This window comes from Mustela nigripes, chromosome 3, assembly GCF_022355385.1.
Source record: "Mustela nigripes isolate SB6536 chromosome 3, MUSNIG.SB6536, whole genome shotgun sequence".
Taxonomy (NCBI): domain Eukaryota; kingdom Metazoa; phylum Chordata; class Mammalia; order Carnivora; family Mustelidae; genus Mustela; species Mustela nigripes.
Genome location: NC_081559.1, coordinates 150,554,822 through 150,571,850, shown reverse-complemented (window position 1 = coordinate 150,571,850; position 17,029 = coordinate 150,554,822). Strand labels below are relative to the sequence as shown.

The window sequence follows — 17,029 nt, the reverse complement described above, 5'->3', positions numbered from 1 at the left end:
AAGACATAACAACTTGCTGTACTACTTAATACTGGACTAGGAAAATTATAGCTATAAAGTATTTTATTGGGAACTTTGACAAAATTTGGATATTAATTACAGATTTTTTTTTGAGGAGTCCCCTTACTTCTTATAATTAATAAAACAAAGCTGAGCACCTCTGGGGTTCATGAAGTGAACCTCTGGGTGTCCGCCACTGATCATCCCTGGTGCCCCTTTCTCCATGCTCACAGCATTGCAGACACAACTAAAAATGACTTTCACTTGTGTGTTTACCCGCGCCCCCCCCCCCCACTCCTGAAGTCTCCAGTTCTCTCCATGGGGGTTGGGCTAGAGCCTGTGCACAGAGTCCTGGATCCAGAGATTCGGGAGGGGGTACAGCCCTAGGAATACACGCAGGGACTTTCCCACCCCCTCAGTCCCAAGGAGATGAGAGTATTTCCACTTTAGGTTCTTAGAGTCTCCATGGGCTCTTTGGCACTTGGAAAGTGACCCCCCCCCCCACTTCCTGCCCCATGACAAAGGGGGTGGGGGGAGGACTTGGCACTGGCTGTGGGACCGTTACGGCTCCATCACATCCCTGGGCACTCGCAGAAAGGAGGGGTGCCATCAGGACAAGCCCCTGCTTGGGATAAGTTTCTGAAGGGGATCCGGGAGAGTCAGTGGAGCGGTCACTGGGTGCTGGGGTTTGCTAGAAATTCCTGGCAGGGACAAGGAGGCAGGCCCAGCTTGACAGTTTGAAGGCCCCGAGTGGCCCTCATTCCGAGGTCATGGACTGCAGCCGGTGTTTGAAGAAGAGTAGGCGGTATTCCGCCACCTGACTTTCATCCAGTGATCCTGGGTAGCGGTAGCGGGCATACATCTCTGTCCCCACATTCCTTGATGTCCAAGGCAGCTTCAACTTAGATGCGTGATCCACAACGACGTCTGGGCAGGAGCCCACTCGAAGGGAACCAAGCCCATCCAGGAAGAATTTCAGATGCGCCACGTGGCTGAGGCACAGGTTGAAACCGACCTCGCGCACCTTGTCGGTGCACGCCAGGAAGAAGTTGACCACGCCGTCGGTCACCACGCAGCCTGGAAAGCCGACGAGTTCATCTGTGCCTTTGCTGGAAGCAGTTCCCGCGGCCTTGGGAACCAGGCTCCATGCTCAGCAGCTGCCGGTAGGTGGTGGCAAAGCCAGAGATCTCGTGCACCACACCACCCACCAGGTCCAGCGACGTCTGCTCCAGCACGTCCACAAGCCTCTCCAGCCGCGTCCGCGCGGTGAACACGAAGTCGTCGTCCACCCACAGGACGTACTTGGTGGTTACCTGGGATACGGCCAGGTTCAGACCTGCAAACCAGCCCTTGCCAAAAGGCATGAGATAGTGCTCGATGTGGGGACCGCTAATGCTCTCTGGCTTGTCGATGTCGTCGGCGATGACCACGGTGACCTTTGGGTAGAAGCGACGGATGCTGGCGATGAGTGCCCGTAGCCGATTTTAACACAGGAAGGTCTTAGTAGCAATGGTGACCAGGGCGCTGATGTTGTACTGGGCTCCCTGGGGTAGAGACCCAGGGATACAGGACGGTTGGGGGGGGGGGTGAAAAAAATATTTGCATCATTTTAAAATTTCCTGGTTTTGATAATTTGTCAAGAGAATGCATTTTTATTTAGGAAATACATAATGAAGTACTAACAAGTAAAGGGGCATGATCCTTCCACTTAACTCAAAAAGTTCAGAAACAAAAAAAGAGCAACTGATGGTCACACAAATGGGGCAAAATGTAAAAATTTGTGAATCTTGATAAAGGGACAACATAGTTGTTGCTGTTACATTATTTTTGACATTTCCCTGCAAGTCTGAAATTATATTAAAATATAAGCGGTAGTAATAAAGGAAGTGAGGAAGGAAGATAGGAGGGAGGGAGGTTGGCTGTGACCTTAAGGTAGAAGGGGTTTCCTCTGACTTGGTAGTTTTCATTGTCTAGAATGAAGGGGTAAGGGATGGATGGGTGGGACTTTTATATGGCCATCCATCCAAACTTATTCCTGAGGGGCTAGTTAACAGATTTTGTAGTACTTTGCTGTTGTCATACTCTTCACTTTGACTATCAAAATACAAGGAAATATTAAATTGACCTGGTTATTGGTGTATACTTACTCTTTGCTACTCTATTGAATTGCAATATGCCTTTTTGTTGCAATGTTATAATGCTGCATATAATCTTTGAGATCAAAGTAGAGGAGATTTCAGAGCTAAAATGGTTATAAAATATCTCTACCCACAGCTAACCTAGCAATCACCAATTTTTGATCTGTTGTATGACTTGGTAGTTAAAACACAATAACTATTCATTTGAGAAGGAGAATTTCTTTTTACTGTTGAGAAAATTAAGTGATGATTATTCAAATAGTATAACATGAAAAGGATGTAATAGAACAAAACCCCCAAAGGCCTGTGAAAGTCTAAATTGGAAAATGCATTCTCAATGCAATTTTAATTAAAGCAATTGAATTTAAGTAGTTGAGATAAACAAGGAATTGGAAGCCCTAAACCTTAATTTATCACTTTGATAGGGCAGATTATAAAAACTGTATTTTAAATGCAGGTCTCTGTTGGATTGAGCTACAGAACTCCATCAGATACTGTGCTACCAGGCACACTCCTAGTCTTTCATTTAATTGTCTTCTTGCCTAGTTGATTAAATAAAGATTAGTGTTTATTATCTTCACAGCACTTTAACAAATGAAGCCAAACAGCTTTTCTACGAGTTGGGCAACCTAATGCTTTACTTTCATTTATAGATTGATAAATAGAAGACTCAATGTTTCAAGCATCATAGTGACAGGGAAAAGTAGGTCATACATGGTAAATTCTACATAGGTCCCTGAACCATTTCTAGTATGTTCCATGAGTAGATCAAGAAAACTTCAGATATTTTAATAGTTGTACGGATTATACAGCACTGGTAAGATTAAGCCTAGCTAGTTTTTTGTTTTTCTTTTAAACATTTCACCAGAGAAGGAAGGGAAAGCTTGTTTTCTAGTAACCACTTATATTAGGTTTTCTACTGTCACTGTGACAAACTATCATAAACAATGGCTTAAGAAAAACAAAAATTTATTCTCTTACAGTCCTGGAGGTCAGAAATCCTAAAATCAAGGTGTCACGTGGGTTGGTTCCTTGTAGAGGCTCTAAAGCAAAAGTAATTTCTTCACTTTTGCAAGTTCTAGAGGCTGCCTGCATTCCCTCATAGATCCTTCCTCCATCTTCAACACTAGTGTCTTAACATGGTTATCTCTTTTCCTGACTCCACCGCTGCTGCTCCCCTCTTATAAGGGTTCGTGTGATTATCTGCTCCACTGGGATAATTCAAGATATTCTCTCCCATCTAAAGATCCTTAACTTATATGTGCAAGTATGCTTTTACTATATAAAGTAACACATTGACAGGTCCAGGGATTAGGATATGGGTACCTTTGGGTGGTCATTTTTCAGTCTACCATAGCTCTGAAAATGTATGTAGGGAGGAAGATAACTGATATCCATGTTTTCTTCCCTTTATATTCTTTGGATTAGAATTCCTGGGGTTTTAGGTGGCTACTGAGACAAAAAGTTAACCACAAGCATATGCCTCATCTGGAATGGAGAACTAGAGAAGCAATATAATATAGTTAATCAGAGTAAGGGCTTTGTAATAGAAAGATTTGGATTCTAATACTATACAGTACTGGATGAGCAAATCTCTGGTTGATGAATGATCAGGTAAGTTAACACAAAACAACAAAAAGATACTGTCTTACATCAATTCTCCAAATCTCTTGCACCTTTTTTTTTTTAAACAAATTTATTTCATATTACCTCCTAAAACATCTTTTCCTCTGACCCAAGAAATTTCCTGTTGACATACTATCTGAAACACACTGAAAAGTCACCATTATGGACTATGTACCCAAAGGAAGAAAATATCTCCTTTATCACTCTTTTCCGTCCCTCCTAACTGAAGCTTCTACTACTCTTAACTTGGCCATTTACCAATAAAGAGGCCATAGACAAGCCATACAATTCTCTGAGCATCAAGTTTCCTATTTCTAAAATGGGCACAATAATTCTGTTGGGGAGAAAAAAATTTTCTCTACCCTTAAAAGTATTTTTGACTATTCTAAGAATTAAATTGACATAAGACCAACAAACAGAAGAAAATCAAGTTTAATTCCATACACACAGGGGTTCCCAAAGAAAATGAGGCCCATAAGCAGTCAGGCAGTTGAGGCTTATATGCCATCCAGAGCTAAGGAGATGGGGATAAGAATCTGGGACTACAAATGAAAGAAGATAATATACAGAAAGATGAAAAAAGTAAATATTTAATAAACAAATGTTTGCAGGACCAACAGAAATAACAGGACATAAAAAGTAATTTTAATAGACCTTGCTAAGCTTCTCCCTGTCTACAGCATCTAGTTCATGTTACACTGTAGTTATCTATGATGATAGTTACTTTCCAGATTCCTTTAGACAGCTAATTGGAAGGTCAGTTTTGTCCTGAATGTTCTATTTCTTAAAAATAATCAGCTTAAAATAATCCACATGTCAAAGAGACATATTTTGGGGTGGCAAATTTTCCCCTACATTCAATAGAGTTTTGTGGGCTTTTAGTGAGATCATGTGTGAAGACGAGCTGGCACATATTAAATGGTAGGTAAAAAACAAAAATAAATTCAAAAACCTTGGGGTATGTTCCTCTCAAGAAATCCATTCCTCAAATTCCATTTTCAGCAAATGCCAAAAACATGAGGAGTATATGACAATAGAACCTATAGGGGCAGGGATATAAAACTCTTGTCTTTTAATAAATAAATGTGTTATACATATATATTTAATAAATACTATATAGTACTAGGTACTATAGTGTAAGTACTAGGCACAGTTCTCCAGATATGCAGTTTCAGAGAAGGTAAGTCACTAGACATAACTTCAAGAGAAACAAATTAGTTATAAGTACATGGAGGAGACATCCTCTTCTTTTTGACATCTGTGGAATAAGGTGGTGAAAACAAACTGGATAACAGCACAAATGATACCAATTCCTCAATAAGTAAACATACTTGACAAAGAACTTGCATCCTTTGTTCCTTTGCTTTAAGGCCCTGGGCAGTTAAGAAAGAAATGCTTCTCAGGCCAAGACCAGAAACTACAGGTAAAATACCAGTCCAACAATATCAGCAGAAAATCTTTTGCTTTTTTTTTCTTTAGCACAAAATAATTTTTTTTCATTTTTTTTTCAGTGTTCCAAAATTCATTGTTTATGCACCACACCCAGTGTTCCATGCGATACATGCCCTCCACAATACCCACCACGAGGCTAACTCACCCCCCACCCGCCGCCCCTCCAAAACCTTCAGTTATTTCTATTCAGCCAAATTAGACCTATGTCCTGGTTGACTGCCCAAGAAAACAGTAATGTTTTCTTCAACTAATTACACGATTTCCTTAAGAAAAATAGTCTGAACTTTATCTGATTTCCTCTCTAAATGATAGTCCCTGTTCTAACCAAACTGCTTCATTCAGTACTTTACTATTCAGTGGAAAGGATAAGGAGACAGTCCCTGTAGTTAAGCCCTTTGTTCTTTATTTCCGCTCCTATGAAGTATCACTTGTTTCCACCTAGTTCCTCCCCACTCGAATATTCCACAACCTAAAGTCTAAATAATCTGCAAACCACCACAAAAATACCAGTCAAGAGAGCAAACATTTAGAGGGAAAAAAGAGTAAAGTGGGTGTGTGTTGGACTCTTTCTTTCCTAATGAGTTTCAAGCATGTTCCATGTGTCACTTTCATATTCTATTAATGCAGACTGGAATATGATTTATAGACTTCTATTACTTTTAGTAAAATTCCACTGAAACAGAACAACTCAGGTGTCTTCCAGAGTTGTTTATAATAGGATTTTATCTCTATTAGAAAGAAAACAGCACTAGTTCCAGCTGTTCTTCCTTTGGATAAAATTCACTTTTCATCAGTAGAATGTACAAAGTTTAGTTTGACATCTGGCCTCATATAGTTAAATGCTACTTCATGTTATTTAGCTCGAATTTTCTCTCATAATGCTAAGAACAGATAAGATGAGACTGAGGTGCTGAATGGCATATTTTTAGTTCTGATAGAATAAGCTTCGTCCACAAAGTTGAAAAAGTGAAAGAAGAATTAAAACAGACCTGCTAAGAAACTTATGTGAGTGAAATCTAAAGAATATAGCCTGGTAATTTTATGAGTTTTGCCAAAAGTGTAAAAGAAAATAATAAACATTGGTCCTGTCAGCAGAACTATACATTATAGAAAAATAGATACTAAAGAAAAATCACAACAAAATGAAAATGCAATATTCATGCTCTTTTCATGTCTTCTTCCCAATAATAATCTCTCAAAATGGAAATTTAAAAAATCCAAAACATCCGTGGCTAATCAGCATTCTACTTTTTATCATGACAGCAGGTTGAACCATCTCCCACAAAAGTCTTACAATCAAGTGCACTGTCATTATAGATGCGAAATGGTATATAATTAGAGCACTGGAACTGGAAAGTGTACTGGAGACTCTTGGTAGCTCAGCTGGACAAGCAAGGCCATTGACTATAGAGAAGTTGGGATACAGGCAGCCAGCTCTCAAAGCCAGGCACACCAACAGCTGGTTCATAGGCTTGAAATAAATTTATCAGGCAGTATTTTTAAGCTTTAAAATTTTCATTATTTTTCCTGGCATATTTAATTTCAAACATCATCTATTTTCTCACCCCTTCATACAGCAAGCTGAAAGTTGCCAAAATATCTCTCCCTAATATAGACATCCTGGAATAGAGAGGTGACTAGACACTGCATCATCTTTGGAAGATCTCAGTTAACCTATGAAAGCAGCCTTTCACTATTTCTCTGCTGTAGTTATTTCCCATTTAATATAGTCTAAATATGATATGTACGTGGGGTATATGTAAGTGTGTGTTGTAATGATCATCTCTTTTAGTATACTACTTTAGCCATAAACAACAAAGTATATTAGATAAAAGATTATCCAGAAAGATTCTAAAGCATTATTAAAAAATTAAATGTTTAAATGATTAATATATTTTATACTTATAAATAGTCCCATCCTATCTACTATATGTAAAGCTCTGTAAAAGCCTATGTAAAACATGAAACTAACTGAAGCATTTGCTCATATAGCTATTCATAACCCAGCAAGGGTGGGGTAGTGGTTCGCAGGAGATAGAGTCATATAAATAATAGCAGACAAACCAGTTAATAAATAGCATAGCTAACATTTTAGGGCAGTTACTGTGTGCTGGGCACTGGTATTATAGACTTTACATTTATTTTCTCATTTTTTCTTCATACTTTCATGAAATAGGGTATAAGAAAAACCACCTGGTTTTCCATCTCCTGTGTCTTTCTTTCTTGTGTGTCTCCTTTACTTCCATACTACTGCCACAGGCACACAGGATGCTTATGATCACCAGATGTATGGAGGTTTTCCCCCCACACCAAGCAACTCTGTGACACCAGCTGGGTGGCATACAATTCAACTCAGTTCTGACACTATTTACCTAGAGGTAGCACCAGATCCCACAGTTTAAGGGCTAGGTCCCACAAAATTTCCTCCCCATCCCCAACTTCAGATGCCAGTCTCAAACCCTGGTTGTCACCTGTGCTTCTGACCAACCTACTATAGATGGAAGGTTCCAATGATCACCTTGTTGGATTTGACTCATTTGCTAGAGGGGCTCACAGAACTCAGGGAAACATTTATGTTTAGTGGTGCAGGATCGTTTGTCCCTTTGAAGCTGTGTTGTGTCATTCTCCTTATGTGGGTATGTTTGTCCTCCTGGAACCTCTCCAAAACACCTGCCATTGGGATTTTATATGGGCTCCCTCACATAGGCATGATCAATTTATTAACTCCACTTTGAGCTTCTCTCTCCTCTCTGGAGGATGGGAGGTGGGGATGAAAATTCTAAGCTGAAAGTCAGGGCTTGTCTTTCTGGTGATCAGCACCTATCCAGCAGCAATCTAGAAGCCCACCAAGAGTTGCCTCAATAGAACAAAAGACGGTCCCAGTGCTCTTACCACTTAGGAGTTTTCAAGGGTTTTAGGAGCTCTGTGTCAAGAACTGGAGACAGAGACCAATATATGTATTTCTTACTATTTCACAGAGAGATACTATTATTGTCCCTGTTTTATATATAAGGAAATTGAAACCCAGAGTTAAGGGATTTGCCCAACATTACATAACTAACAATGATTCATTCATTAAATGATTTACCCATTCATTTATTTCTCCAATCAACAAATACTTACTCTGTACTTACCATGTGCCAAACACTGTTTAGGTACAAATGAGGTAGAGCAATTCAAAATTCTTGTTCTGAGGAAGTTTATATATTAATGGGCATAGATTGGGAGACAATCGGAATACAAATCAACATTTACATAATATGTCAGGAGGCAAAAAATGTAAAGAAGTTTGAAATAGGACAAAATGATAGAAATAATGATTATTGGTAGGTATGTACTATTTTTTTATGGAGTGCCAGAGATGACCTATCTGAAGAGGTAGGATTTGAGCTCTTTTCATTTAGTTTAAAAATTCAATAATGTGATATTTTTTCTTATGAAAACAACATGTGCTAAGGAATATTTAGAAATGTTTAAAAAAAAAACATAAAAGAGGAAATAAAAACTCATCAGATAAAATCCAAAGTGAAAAGTATCCATTTTTCCACCACCCATATGTAACTATTATCACTTTTTTTATGTTTGTACTATGAGATAATCAGAACATCAAGATCATACTGCTTAGGCAATTCTATATAGGGTTTTCTTTTTCTATTTCGGATATATTTCATTATCACTAAATATTCTTGTAACATATGATTTTAATACCTGCATAGTATTCAACTATATGAACATGCCACAATTTATTTAACCTTTCTCTTGTATTTATCTTTTCCGTCAGGTGGTATATTACTTCAAAGTTTTCACTATTATAAATAATACCCGGATGATGACTTTTGTACATAACTTGTAGGCTTTTCTTGTTACTTAGAATAAATTCTTAGGTGCTGAATTCCTGGGGGAACCTATACAAAGCCAAATTTGCTTTCCAGAAATTTCTTATATCATTTTCCAACAACCTTGCATGAGTACCAATTTATAGCACCCTTTTTTTAACTGAAATTATTTAATATGTACTTCAGCTGATTTTATAAATAAAAATATTATTATATTTACATCTGGGATATTGATCTTTTATTGAAAAACACCTAAATTCAGATCCCCAAATCTGGATAACTGATGAGAATCCTAGCTTATCTGTTATAGGGATATCAGGTTAGTTAGAGAGACGTCTTTCCAATTCTGATCTGTAGAAGAGGGATGGCAGAACTCAGTTTTGGCTTAAACTACTTCATTCATTCATTCTTTTTTTTGTTTGAAGATTTTTTTGAAGATTTTATTTATTTATTTGACAGAGAGAGGCAGTGAAAGAGGGAACAGAGACAGGGGGAGTGAGAGAGGGAGAAGCAGGCTTCCCACTGAGCAGGGAGGCTGATGCAGGTCTTGATCTGGGAGCCTGGGATCATGAGTCAAAGGCAGAGGCTTAACAACTGAGCCACCCTGGTATCCCTTTTCATTCATTTATTATTCAGCTATAAAATCGTGCTTACCATGTGACAAAGAGTATTCTAAGCTCTGAAGGGCTAAAATCCCACTAAGTAAATATATGGTCACATTTTCATAAGGGCCACAAAAAAATGTAACTCCACCAGCATACAGACTCCATGAGAACAGAGTTTTTGACTATTTTTGTTGAGTAGTATATCCCTGATACATAAAACAGTGCCTTGAACATAACAGGTACACAGTGAATATTTGGTGAGTGACATAATACACAAAATAAATAAAACAACTTAATAATATAGAGAATATGTGTTGCATGTGTGTGTGCTAATTAATATCAGATGGTTAGAGAGAGGCTCAATGCCAACATAATGTCAGCATGTGCCTTGGTCCCTAAAAGAATTGGTAAGAGGGCCAGTATGGGTGCTTTAGAGACAGTGAGGAAGAGGGTAGAAGATGTACTGGAGAGGAGGAATGGGGAAGGCAGATCATGTAAAGTCACATTTGGTCTAAGTGAGATGAAATCTATGGCAGAGTTTTAAACAAAGTAGTAACAAGATCCAGCCTGCATATTAAAAGGAATATTTTTTCTTCCAGATTTTAGAGGCAGAGAACATGAGCAAGGGTACCATTTAAGGAGAGACTGTTGGAATAATCCATGATGTGGTGACAATGCCATGGAACAGAGTATTAGTAGTGGAAACAGCAAAGAAGTTCTGGCTAGATCTGGAGAATTCAGCCATCAGAAGTTTCTGGTATTTAGAATGTAGTATGAGAGAAAAATCTGAGTCAAGGAAATTTCAAGGATTCTGGCCCAAGTGACTGGAAGGACAGAGTTGTGTTTTACTGGAAGTTGTATACAGAAGTTCTATAAAGAACATTTAAAAAAAAAAGTTTGTTTTTTTTTAAATAGGGAATTTATTATTTTAGGATATGTTTAAATTGGTTTTAACAACTTTGTGAAGAAATAAACAGTATTTATGTTATTAAAAATGCTTTAATCAGACTATCTAAAATTCTTCACTTTACAAAATAAAGTGGATAATAAGAGAAAAACAAAATGAGTTTATTTTAAATTATTCAGAGTCATACATTTCTTTACAAAAAGCTTTTCCACTAAAATTCAGAGTAAAAGCAGCATTTTATTTGAGCCTTCAAATTTAGTAACACATAAAGGTGAGGAGGCAGTATTTGCTTAGAAAACGTAGTAGTTTTGGCTTCTTGATAGCCCTTAAGTTAAAAATATGTCAAACATATCTGATACACATGCCAGTACCTAGAGGACACCCAGTAGTGCGCTGACAGCACCTAGCAATCGTTCTTTGTGAGCCCAGGGAAAACGATGTCTGAATTTTTACTGCTAATCTTACTTTATCTTTACCCATAGACTAGTAAGTGCTTGAAAATACCAATTACCTAGTTTTTCAGTGTTGGAAATTTATACACGAATAACTTTAGTTCTTATTATAAATTAGTATTGTCAGCTGAAATTGACTGCATGAATATCTTTACACCTTGCAACAATTTCACTTTGCATTGTACTCTTAAGATTAATCCTTAACAAATAATTTTCTAACCACTCTGTAAAATATTCAAAACATATTTCAGTGCTTTCTTAAAATAATGCAGACGTGGAAATTATTACCCAAATGGAAATTCCTTATGTCTTAGCAATCTAAGGTATTTATATGTCATGATGCTATAGATTTTTCTCTAGGTTTCTTGAAACATCAACAACTCTTTTAATTAAAAAGAAGAAAACTAAAAGACAGTGATAGGTTTTTGGAAAACATTGTAGGGTAATGTTTTATGGCAATATGAAAGAAATATGTACCCCAGCAGTGAGGATGTATAGCTTCCTCCAATGCAGAGGGTAATGGTCACGTTCAACTAACAAGAGATATTAATAATGAAATTGGTTACAAATATACATACACACTTTTTGGCTTTATGTACAGTAAGTTACTAACTGGATCATTTGAATTAGCCTCAAACAGTAAATTTTATTTTGAGAAAATTCATCCCAAATTAATTATAAAGCTCATGGAGCCATCCTATTTCGAGTCTCACACTAAAGCTTTTCCTTCTGATTTTTCTCTATTAATACAGAATCCCTCAGGAACCTAAACTCAGGAAGCCTCCTGCATGCATCATAAATTTTCTACTGACATATTTAACCCAACTTCCTCTGTTGGAGCCTAGTGTATTAACAAATAACTCCTCTGACTTCCTAGAACACACACCTTTATTGAGTTACAAAATGACCGTTTTCAGGCCTCCTGGAACACAAAACAAAGCTTTCCTTTTAACCATGGGCCCATTGAAGGTCACTTAGATTCCTCCATCAACACTAGGAACTGGCAGAAAAATTTAATTTTTTTTTCCTGTGCCTCTTGGCAGTAGAAGAGAAGTTCTAATGAGTCCATTGTCAGCAAACACACTTTCTTGGATTGCAGATTGCTAAATTACACATCAGTTACACTTTTAGTCTCTGGATGTGAATGTGTCAGTGTTCTTCCTCTCCTGAAACTTTGCCAATTAGGAAGCAGATTCTCCTATCCTGTATTTCAAAGCCTTATTCATGGACTGACATTAGTATTACAATTTCAGTAATGGACCCTAAAAAAGCATTACGGCTAACTGGTTCTAATTTCAATTACGAATGACATCGTATAGAATGAATGCTTAAACAGATGCTTCAGACTCCCAACCAAATACACTATGTTCTAATTGCTTTGCAATCTTTCAATTCAAATCAAGTGAACACTTCAGCCCTGTTGCTTCAGTCTCTCCAAGAAGGTAAACACTGGGCTTTAATGGGCTGTGCTAATAATAACTACGCAAAGCAGTTAAACAAAACTTGAGTTCTTTAGAAAGCTGGCAATAAAAAGAAAGTTCTGAAAAGAAGGCCTGTAAGTATGAGATTAGTGCTAAACTTAAAAAACCAAAAACCAAAAAACAAAACAAAACAAAAAAACCAACAACGACGACAAAAAAAACAAACAAACAAACAAAAACAAACCTTTGGAAACTCTGATAGCCTATTTAAAAAGACAGTCAAAGAATTCTCCTAAAATTTTTGTTTTGCTATATAAAGGCAACAAAATGAAGTTCAAGGTAGACGAGAGGACTTCCCTTTCATTTCTTTCATTCTTAGATCCTTATCAGGGAGTAGTCCCAAGGAGCTCAGAAAATTTATTTAAAAACCTGTTCTACTTGGATGGTTACTGTATTTTAATCTCAGAGAGAGTAATCTAAAAAAATACTTTTCACGACTCTATCTAGTTACCCATTTCTAAATATGAATCAAAAATAGGTCTGTGAGAAACAATTGGCAATAGAAAGCAGGACACAGCATGAGGCAAGTTGTGTGACAATAATTCCTTGCTTTCTGAGCATTCTAAGAAAGAACTGAGGCATTAGGCCAGGGTGAATATTAGGACAATAATTCCAGAGTTAGGAGAAAACACTGGGTGAAAACTCATTGATTCCTATTCTCTCTGAAATGTTTAATTTGACATACAAGTGAAACATTTATATGTTAAAACATTTAGGCACTCAATAATGTTTGCTGAAAACATTTAGGAAATGAAAATGAAAAATGCAGAATTCATTACTTTATAATTATACATCCATAAGTGACTGTATGTTTACAAAGCACTTCCCAATCCTAGTCTTCACTTTAGAGCAAAAGAAATAGAATTGAATTAGCATTAGCCATAATAACTCTCAGCTGAACTGCACTTTACAACTTTCCCATATATTAGTTCATTGTTGGATGTTAAATGACTTGTACTACACCACTCCAAAGCATGCCAAAAGCAGCACTCACTCCCTCCATACCCAGAGTGCGATGAGCTCATCGGGCCATTTTGCCACTTCATCAGTCCCTGCATCATTATCTAGAGAAATATGGTAAAAGTGTAAGTCCGAGTTTAGCTATTTATGGGATACTGCTGAGGAGTATGATTATGGAGTCTCAAATAATTTACCATAACAAGATTTTGGAATATTTTAATTTCCCAGCTTTCATCAGTTAGAAAATTCCTACTAAAAATTCTAAGTTATAATTTTAGAACTCAAAATAAGATGGACAAATCAGATCCAATAAGCTTCTGTTCACATTTTATTCAAGAAACTCTAATTCTCTTGAATTCCACAGTTTGTGCAATTTACAGGAGACTGTTCCTTCTTTTCTAAATATTTCAGATTATCTCATTTTCTTAAGTAATACGAGGTTGTTTCAAACTAGTTTTGTGTGCCCTAAAAATAAGATTAGAAGGGTTGTGAAACAATATGTTGTCAACAAATAAAACTCATTATCAATACACACTGATCAGCTTGAAATAAACATGAAGCCCAAGTGACACACTGTTTAATAACAACAACAACAAGAACAAATCACTGGGTTGGATATAAGAAATGAGTTTTAATTACTGAGAGTTTGGGCTTAATCTTTCCAGGTACTACTACATATTTCTTTCTTTATCACAAGTGAGATATTGTTGCACAACATTGCCATTGGGAAAACTGAGACTCAAGAACATTTAAGAAAAACTACTGGACAGGTAGCACATAATAGCATGGTCTTTAGTCTCAATCCAATATGATTTTAGTACCAGAGTTTCTACCAACTTAAGCAATTTATTCAAACTTGCCAAGCTTCATTTCCTCGTCTTCATACTGTGGATAATAATAATACCTACACCTCATACAGTTGTGAGAATTCATTAAGAATATGAATATGTGCTTGAATACAGTGCTATGAATACAGTGCTTGAACATGGTAAGTATCCAATAAATGTTAAGCTATATGCTATTAATAATTTTTACTTTATCTAGATATACTGACCAAGAAGTGGCAGATCTGATCTGATGCCGGTTCTGAGTCCAGGAACTTTGTTCTTAGCCATTACAGTATACTGCCTTTCATTGTCTGTAAAATGAGAGCATTCTAAATGTACCACGATTTTCTAGTCCTGAAATATTGTGATATTGGGGCACAAAGATGCTTGTTAATCCCTTGTTTTAGTTATTCTATCCAAATCACAATTATCTATCCAAATTACACAATCCAAATTACTCTATCAGATCACAGAAATTACTAATTAAGCAATGAATTTTGTCATTACAAAAAAGTTAAGTGGTCATTCATTGCTTAGAATCAATTATCTAACCTTAAAAATTTGTGCTAAAATGAGGAACATATCTGTGTAGCTCAGGGTACTTTATTTATAATATGTAAGTAGAAATTAAAGAAAAAAGTCAGGTTCCTTGTTTGAATTCTATAAGAATAGGCATCACTCAACTACACATATGGCTCAAAATTGGCTTTGCCCACAATGGACTTTTTTTTTTTATCTTAACTTTGAACCACAAGGCATATACATTTAGTAGGTTAAATTTTCTTTACTTTATTGCTGAAAGGAGTTAGGTGACTCCCAACAGGGAACTGATTGGGTTTATAAAGCCAAAGTAATCCGAATACTTTAGTTAAACTGACTTAAATGAAACTATCTTGATTTTGAGTTATCATTTTGCATTGTCGTTTTCAAGAGCGCAATTTTACATAGAGATATAGGACATCAAGGGGAAGATTACGTTTCTGAATATCGGTGACTGTATCCCTAATTATGGCTTCACATAAAAGAAGTTAGTTCAGCTTACCGCATATTATTTGACAATGGCTGAGCTTTCTTTCTGGAAAGAGGAGCTCTGAAAACTGTTTATGTTTGGAAAAAATGAGATTTCTTCCACTGGACTGAGTTCTTATTTATATATAATTGTGACTTACTCTACTTTTTCAGTGGGGACTATTTCTCATATTCATTCACCCATAAGATGTTCACAGCCAAAGATAGATCTTAAGAGTGTTTAGCAAGCAACGCTCCTAGTATGGTAACTATTTATTAAGTACATACATGTGTATTTAAATTTACCTTTAATTATACTGTTTCAATATGAAACTTAATAGAGTCATATTAATCATTTACTGAAAAAAGAAAATCTACATTCTAAAGCTAACTAAATATCTATCACATTTGAAAAATATAGTATATAATAGGATACTCATGATTTTCTGCTAATATAAATTGGTCTTCATCATGGAGTATCTCAAAAAACTGGCTACCATTTCATTTATGACTAACACGATCAGGAAATAGAGTAATTTCTTCAAGTCTGTTCTTTCACAAATTTTTAGGCATTATATTAGTTGTGGTTTCCCTTTGAGACTGCCATTTATTGGTCTTTGTCATCCTTTAGAAAATGGAAGAAAAGTAAATCCCTCCTTTAAAGATTGATTTACAAAGATGGGAAAGAATACAGGAAAAGCTGTTTCCAGTATCATTTATAGTATAGTATCTCCATGTGAAAGGAAACCAGTATCCAAAACTAGCTTTTTAACAAAGAAATAAAAAAGGTGATGAGCTTGAAAGTCATCAAGTTTATCTTTAAAAATTAAAATATTTCAAAATACAGTATGGGGCTTTTATTCTTGCCACCTATTTGCTATCTCACAGCCACCCCATCATGTCAAATAACCTGGGCAAGGAGCCCAATGTGGGACTTGATCCCAGGACCCTGGTATCATGTCCTGAGCTGAAGGCAGATGCTTAACCAAGGGGAGCCACCCAGGTGCCCCTATGGAGTTGACTTTCAAGCAGAATCACTGAAGATGCAAAAATAGCTCTTGTGATGCAGAACTTCTTAAGTAGACTGAATGGATGAAAAAACAAAGGGAATTAGAGAAGAAAACCATTATGGAACTGCCCAGGGCCTGTGCCTGAACTGTCAGTGAGACTGTGAATCACTGGGTCTAAGGTTCAGTGGCCAATTTTAAACAGACCATAGAAATACAAAATGTCTCCAGGAATTTTCTCCCAAATAGTATGATCTTTGATTTTAGGACATCCCTGAAGAAATATAGGTTGAAGTCCTCCTCCCAGATATCAGGTTCATAGGAGGTACTGATATCCCAGTGTTGAAGAAAACCCCAAAAATAATTTCTGAAAGCTTTTATTTATAAGCACTCAAGTACCTGACTTGATCTCCAAGATCTATATTTTTGAAATTTGGAAGAATTGGTTTTCTTGAGGTTTCAGAAAATCTGCTATATGGGTCTAGGAATTATCTTTTAAAACCTTTCTGTGGATCCTGAGATCAGTGACCACCAGCATAGATAGTCAGGTTAAGAAGAAAGAATTGAGGGGCGCCTGGGTGGCTCAGTGGGTTAAGCCGCTGCCTTCGGCTCAGGTCATGATCTCAGAGTCCTGGGATCGAGTCTCTGCTCAGCGGAGAGCCTGCTTCCCTCTCTCTCTCTCTCTCTGCCTGCCTCTCCGTCTACTTGTGATTTCTCTCTGTCAAAAAAA

The 17,029-nt window shown here is 36.9% G+C and overlaps 1 pseudogene; it reads right to left on the bottom strand.

Moving 5' to 3' along the window:
- Nucleotides 1-757: 757 nt before the first annotated feature.
- Nucleotides 758-1,547, bottom strand: LOC132013188 (beta-1,4 N-acetylgalactosaminyltransferase 1-like; annotated as a pseudogene).
- Nucleotides 1,548-17,029: the final 15,482 nt, after the last annotated feature.